Raw genomic sequence first — 7,572 nt, forward strand, 5'->3', positions numbered from 1 at the left:
GGCCAAAACTGTGTCAGGGTTACTTCCTATAGGTGTCTCACAGCTTCCTCCCAAGCCAGTCACCTCAAGGTTATACAAGGACCAAACTGGGTTAGGTTTACATGGGCTCTACCTAGTTGTTATTTTAATTATGCCATTGAAAGGATAATTTGCACATACAGACAAACATTTCTCAAATCCCAATGGGCACACAGATCCCCTGGGACTTTGTCATAATGAGACTGATTCAGCAGGTCTGGGGCAGGGCCTGAGAATCTGAATTTCTAAGCAGTTCCCAGGCGATGTCAGTGCTGTTGGCCCGCGGACCACCTGCTTTGGACTAGCGAAGGTAGAGACACCCAAACCTGCCAACAGCCCTCAAATGGGTAAATCTCCAAGGGTGGATGGGTGATAATTACCCTCTTGTGTTACACCTGAGTGGTTTCCCACACAAGAGCTCGAGTGTAAATTTCCATTCTGACACTAGTTGTGGCTTTGGGGATAAGTTACTTAATGACCACGCCCCCAGTTTCTCCATCAAAAAATGGGATAATAATGGCGTCTATCTCAGAGAGCTGTTATGAGGATTCAATGAGCAAAGAAAAGCAAAGCATGGCATGTCGTAAGTGTGAACACAGTATGTGAGAGCTATCGGTCTTAACATTTCCCTCCCTCTTCAGACATAGCCTCACAAAGCATCTAATATTTGTCTTCCGCACCCTTTTGCCAAGCCTGGATTCTGGCATCTAGTAAGTACTCATGTCTGAGGAATGAATGAATGAATGAATATAAGCACACCAAATCTATTTACCTTCCGAGACACAGTCAAAGGAAAGAATAAGGAAAAGGGGAATTCACATTTGGTGGACACCAACTCTGTGTTGGGCAGGATGCCAGTTGCTTTTCATACATTATTATGGTTCATTCTCCCAAGAGAACCTAAGATGTAGGACATGGAAAATCGGCAGGTTGAGGCTTAAAGAGGTAAAGACAGCTGCCCAAGATCTCGTGGCCATTAAGTGACAGAGGCAGGGGTCGAAGCCGTTTCTAGCCAGGGTGGCTTTCCCTCACCAGCCCCATGACCCCAAACCTTCTCTGACCCGCAGAATTTCCCATTGAGAGAATTAGTCACAACTGGCTTTGATGAGCTGGGCGGCCAATGCAGTCCTAGTTCAGGGCGTTTCTCTGGGGCCCTTATCTTTATTAACTGTGAATTTATCTCCCTGCAGAGATAGGGCTCTGGGTGAAGGGTCCCCCTGTCCACACCTGGGTGAGTCTTACCTGCTTCAAACAGGTCAGCAGGCAACTGGGAGCCTTGTAATTGCCTTCTTCCTCACCTCGCCCCCTCCCTCAAGTTCAAACCAGCACTGTAAACACGGCCTCCAAGACCAAAGGTATGGGAGGTGAGGCATCAGGGTATTAACATGTAATCCCTTGATAAGACCAGCACATTTCACAGCACCATAAATTAATTCCTGTCCTCCAGAGCCCGCGAGGAGTGCAGAAGGTGAAGAGCAAATGGAGAAATAGAGAGAGGCCAACAACTGCACAGATAGAGCAGAGCAATGCTATCAGAGTAGCAGGAAGTCCCGCCGACTGTGCCCTCCTAGCAGGTGAAGGGTTTGGTCTAGACCATCCCGCGTGGTCTGTGACATTCTGTGAATTCACGGCAGGCTTCATGGAGAAGAAAAAAGAAAACACTCTGAGAAGGGGCACGAGAGGGCTTGACCCACCTGTTCTCTATGGCATCCCACTGTTCATCTTACGGCCAATGAGAAAGAAGTATGTGGCTTTCAGTGTTTCAACAAGGCGGAGATTCCCCCCCAAATCAGGCCGAAATCCCCCCTCTCCGAGTGAGCCTAGAATGAGTGGATGGTGACCTAAAAGCATGCTTGAACTCATGCCAGCCTCATCGGTCAAAAGGTTGTCATCCTGATCTCAGGAGCCCCCTCAGTGAGAGCCCTTAAGATTCTAAAAGGTCCACCCATATGAAGCTTGAAAAATGGTTCAAAAGCCTTCCAGTCTACAATGGTCCCTAATGAACACAGTCATTTCCCAAGTACTTATTTGCAAAATTGTCTATAGCTACTTTTCTCACTTGTTTGCTTCCTTTTAACAAATTTTCGGAATGCCCACCAAATGCCAATTATTGTAAGGCCCTGGGGATACGACAGTATCCCAGATGTAAATCCATGGCTTCCTGAAATTCCTGATCTAGTGGAGGATAAAGACAAGTCTACAGGAAACTATAATATACTGTGACAAATTATGTTATGGGAGCCAAGTCCTGGTGGGGTTTTGAACAAGCCCCCATATGGGCTTGTTTTTGCTACCCAGCAAATAGCTCTCTGATCCTTCACCCATTTGGAGTCAGCATACACGTGGAAAACGCAAACTCATTTCATTATTAGCTAAAACCAATTTACAAGGTAAAATTGCTGTTCTAATAACACATTCCACAGCCAATCATCAAATATATTTAGACTTTCTGCTTCTTAGGATGGTCTGCTCATCAGCTCTCTTCCAATATAGATGGTATGAGATTGCCCACACTCCAAAGGCTTTAAAAGTATCATTTGAGTTGTAGACAATAAAATGAAAATCTATTTAGCCATAGAAAAGAAGACGAGCCTTTAAGAGTCCAGCTTTGAGGAACTGTTTCAGGATCGAGATATGGTTAAATTCAAAGACTCATCTGGACCTGGAAACTATGTTTACCTCCCTAAGACAAGAAAAAAAGAAAGAGTGAGAGAGAGAAAGAAAGAGAGAGAGAGAAAGAAAGAAGAAAGGAACGGAAGAAGGAAAAGAAGGAAGGGAAGGGAGGGAGAGAGGAAGAAAGAAAGAAAGGGACTCAAAACCACAACCTGATTTTCAAAATCAGTTCACATAAACATGCGCGGACTTAATGAGTTGAAATCATTTTTGAATCAGAAGTCAATAGGAGCCAATGTCTCAGACAGGTCTCCCCAGATTGGTAAAAGAAAAACATGGTAATGCAGCCATCTATCCTAGGATCTATTTCCAGGAAGCTGGGTCTCGACTGCTGAAGCTGATGGGGACCACAGATGTGACCTGAGCGAGGTGGAGGGTAGAAAGTGGGTAGGAAGAACAGGATCCTTTAATGCCTTTGCTTCAGAAAAAAGACTGAAATGGGTTATCAAGACAACAACAATAACAATACATATTAGTAATGAGCCAAAGGAAACAGCTAGAAATAAATCTTTTCAAAATCATCTATTTAAAGAAAAATATGTAACAGATGTTAAATAGGAATGTTGGCTTAAATACATTGATGAGGGTGGAAAGAGAGAGAGAGAATTTGATCATGTGGTTTTAACTCCTATAGAAAACCTAGTCAAGGGAATCTGGGACCAAATTGCACACAGGTGCCTGGAAGAACAATGAAAACCTCTGAGAACCCAGTCAAGGAAATGATGGCAATGGTCACAGACTCTAATGTGCTGAATATTCTGGAATTGACTCTTTTACTTCAAAACTGTAACTTATCCATTCTTCTGTTTATCCATGCATTCATTCACTGCTCAGATGTCCATTATCTACACCCCAAGTACAGCAATGACACAAATACCAGTAGCAGCAGATAACATCTTATTTAACCCTCACCATGCTGCAAATATGGTTTTAAGTCCTTTACTTGTCATTAACCTATTTCATTCTCATAGCATCCCTACAGGGGGTACTAATATCCTCATTGTGAACCAGAGGAAACTGAGGTACAGGGAATTAAGTGACTTGTCCAGGATCACACAGCTGGGAAGAGGGGGAATGTCGGCTCTAGACCCCTATCTCTTAAACACTGTGTTCCCTGTCTTTAGGTCCCTGGCATATATTTGGCATCAGTAATATTCTACCCCGACTCCATCCCTCCCACACTTACCCTAAGTAGATATTGCTAATTGAGTGCTACACTCTTTCCACAGTTCTTGCACGAATCCTCTGAATCTTTCTTAACACACCACTCCATATAGTCACCACCAATCAATTGGCATTGGCATGGGTGATAAAGCCAGTTTGACTGAACCATTTAGGACTATTTGATTGCAAGCAACAGAAGCCGACTCTGGGTATCATAAGCTTAAAAGGATATGGGGGAACTCAAGATGATTGATGGGTGTGTTCAGGAACCAGGAACTTCCTGGAGGCTTGAGAACAGGTATGCATATGACAGGTCTGTCTGGACACCTCCACTAAAATTAATGTGTTATAAGCATATCTTTTTCCCTGTCCTTGAGTCCTTCTGATCAAGATATAAATTCCCAGAATGTCTACTGGTTTATTGGTGTAGCTCAATAAACTGTCTCAATGAACTGTAACTGTCCACTGAAACAACAAGAGCAAAGATGAGTGAAGTGCTCACAAAGGTAACGAAGGGGCTATATTAAGGGGGGAAAATTCTGGGAAGCCCAAAACCACATCGCCAGCACCACCACCAGCTATCCACTGCAACAGATTTGATCTACCCAATTAACCTGGCCCAAGAATTCTAACAGGGCCATGCACTGCTGAATGGGTTATTTGGTTGGACTGCAAGTCGTCACTAAAACAGTTCTGCTGACGATTATAAATCGAGCCTGGGTGACTTCAGGTGGGGAACTAACTCATCAACCAGAGAAAGAATTGGCAACATCCAGGATGGGCCTTTGAAAGCCTCTGATGAAATCAGCCCGTTGATTAATGCAATTAGCACCGTTAGGAAAGGAAGTTGTTAACCTAAATCAGTTATCCACAGACATCTATCACACTAAGCATTCCTCTTTGTCTTGAGCGTATTGTATTGTTGGTGTTTCAGTGGTGATGGCCACTAAAAATAAATGATTATTGTTGATTTTCTATTGATATAGCTGTTAATGTATTGGTGCCTGTGTGTATAGGCCGCTTACATGTAGTGTACGGAAAATAGAGGTACTAACAATAGGAAGTGTGTATTGACTCCCATTTGTCAATTCAGGAGGTAAATATTGACCAAAAAAAGCGCTACTAGCTTTCGACGAGCTAAAAGGCAAAACGTTCATATCAGCTCAAGTTTTCTTCAATTCTTTGTATCATTTATCTTCTGCAGTGCAAAGGTTCAGATGCATGGATGTAATTCTTCATCTCTGCCTCAGTATCTAATTCAGCCTCCTTAATCATGATTCTAATGCTCTTTGTGCCAGGGGGTTTCCATCTATATGAAAACTCCTCTGAACATTTCCACCACTTTACACTAGCAAATTTAAGTCTTCTGTACCAATCTTCCATACTAACCATGATATCATTTTCTTAAATCCAGCCTCAAATGCACAGAACAATTGTCTATGACAATGACAATTCATATTTATTGAACTTTGGCCACCCAGCCCTTTGCATAGATCTCTGGTGATTATATCCATCTTATAGAATAATAATAAGATAATAATAGTTATTGTTTATGGGCCAGGTATGAATTAATTCAAGTATGAATTAATTCAAACTCTCAACTAGCTCTGAAGGTAACATTATTATGGCCAATTTACTGATGAGGAAACACAGGTATATAGGAAAGGTAAGTCCTAATATATGCCTGGTAAATAAACCCAGTTATTCTGAATATAATCCCCCCACCCCCACTCCCACTTGTCCATGCTTCTCTGTATGTACTTACTGAAAGTTTTGTAGCAGGTGTCAAGTTTCAGGAATATATTTTTGCTCTCATAGAAGCCTGTCCTGGTGTGTAGCATGCCCACGTTTGTGTGTGTATGTGTGTGTGTGTTTGCCCCGATTTCACCCCCAGATAAAAGGAACTGGAATTTATCAGTTCAGGAAATTTGCTAAGGTTATATACCCAACAAGTGAAGCAAGAGATTCAAACCAACCTCTGCCCCCAAACTTTCCTCTTTAGGGCAAGATAGAGTCTGGAAAAGTGTGATCTTTTAAGAGAAACATAGTTTTTAAGCTTTTTGTTTTTGGAATGAACCACTGAATTTCTGCATCACAGCAGTGCCTAGAATTAGCACTACAGGAATAGAGACGACGTATAATGCCTATAATGCTTTATGTTCTGATTGGGGCCTGGAATATGATTGCAACATCTAGAAATATCTGCTTGATCCATTGGAGTGACTAGATTCAACAGATCAAGTAAGCCTAGGCTGGGGAGGGAGGGAAGGTTGCTGAGGGCAACCAGGGAGCATTAATATGAAGAAAATCACATGAGGGAGAAGGGCCAATTGTTCCAAGCACCCTGGCTGACGGTGCCCGAGAAGGTCAGACTTTCACAGAGTCATCAAAAGGAGGTTTAAACACAGCAAACCAGAAAGGCAAGCTGGGCTTTCCCTTGGGAGTTGAATTGCCAAGAACTTATTTCAAAATATCTTAGACTTTCTGCCAAGACAACACGTCTTCAGCTGGTTAATTAAAACTGGGTGTCAGCAGTGCTTCAAAATCACGAGGAGAGGTGTCAGTTTCAGGGCATGCTTGGGAAACATCACAGGTTTTGATCTCAGGAAGGAGTTGCTTAAGGGCTCTGGGTACCTCTTGGTAAAACAAGCTGGGGAAGAGGGGTGGGAGGGAGGGAGGAGAATGGAAAGGGAGGAGGCCACTGAGACAGGGACTCAGGATTGATTTATGCCTTCAAGTCACTTAGAATCACACCCCAATTTCTCTGGAAAGATTGAGCTTCCAAAGTGAAAGTTCCGTCTCACTTTTGGTTATTGTTCCTATTAAAAGTTCTTTAAAGACAATTACTACCTGAAAATCCCAGATCACCATGTATTGCTTTGCCCTCAGAAATAACTTAATTAGCTAGGTGGTTGGTTGGTTGGTGAGGGAAGTAGAATTATCCCCCTCCCCTGAGAGATCTACTTCCTAATCCCCGGAATCCCAGGGACCTGTGAATATGTTAGTTTATGTGGTAGAAGATTTTGCAAGAGTGATAAATTAGAGATTTTGAGATGAGATTATTCTTGATTATCCAGATGAGCCCTAAATGTAATCATAAATGTCCTTCTAAAAAGGAGGCAGGAGAGTCAGAGAGAGGAGATATGATGATGGAAGCAGAGGTCGGAGTGACATGGGGCTACAAGCTGGGGTATTCAGGCATCCCCTGGGAGCTGAAAAAGGCAAGAAACAGATTCTCCCTTGAGCCTCCAGAACATGTACAACTCTGCTGACACCTTGATTTGAACCTCGTAGGACCCGTTTTGGACTTCTGACTTCCAGAAGCGTAAGATAGTAGATTTGTACTATTTTGAGCTACTAAGTTTGTCGTGATTTGTTACAGCAGCAAAAAGAAACTAACACAGACGTTGACCTCATTTTTCTCCTTTAGGAATGACTTGAGCTCACTTCCCGTGACACATAAAATGCAACAAAAATAACCAAAGGTATAGTTGGTTTAGGAGATTTTTTCCTTAAAAACAGACAAGACCATCGAGTTTGAGGGATAAAACATCAGAGAAAGAAGTATCTCTGCGGTGACCCATCCATCTGCTAGGTACTTGTCCGGCTCTCAGCTTCCTGGCAGCCAACATGAAAACGACGAATCAGAAAGTTGTGTGATTCTCAGGCCTGCTCAAAACCAAGCCAATTGCTCAGAAGAACAGCCATTCTTCATAT

The sequence above is a fragment of the Lagenorhynchus albirostris genome, chromosome 14, assembly GCF_949774975.1.
Source record: "Lagenorhynchus albirostris chromosome 14, mLagAlb1.1, whole genome shotgun sequence".
Classification (NCBI taxonomy): Eukaryota; Metazoa; Chordata; class Mammalia; order Artiodactyla; family Delphinidae; genus Lagenorhynchus; species Lagenorhynchus albirostris.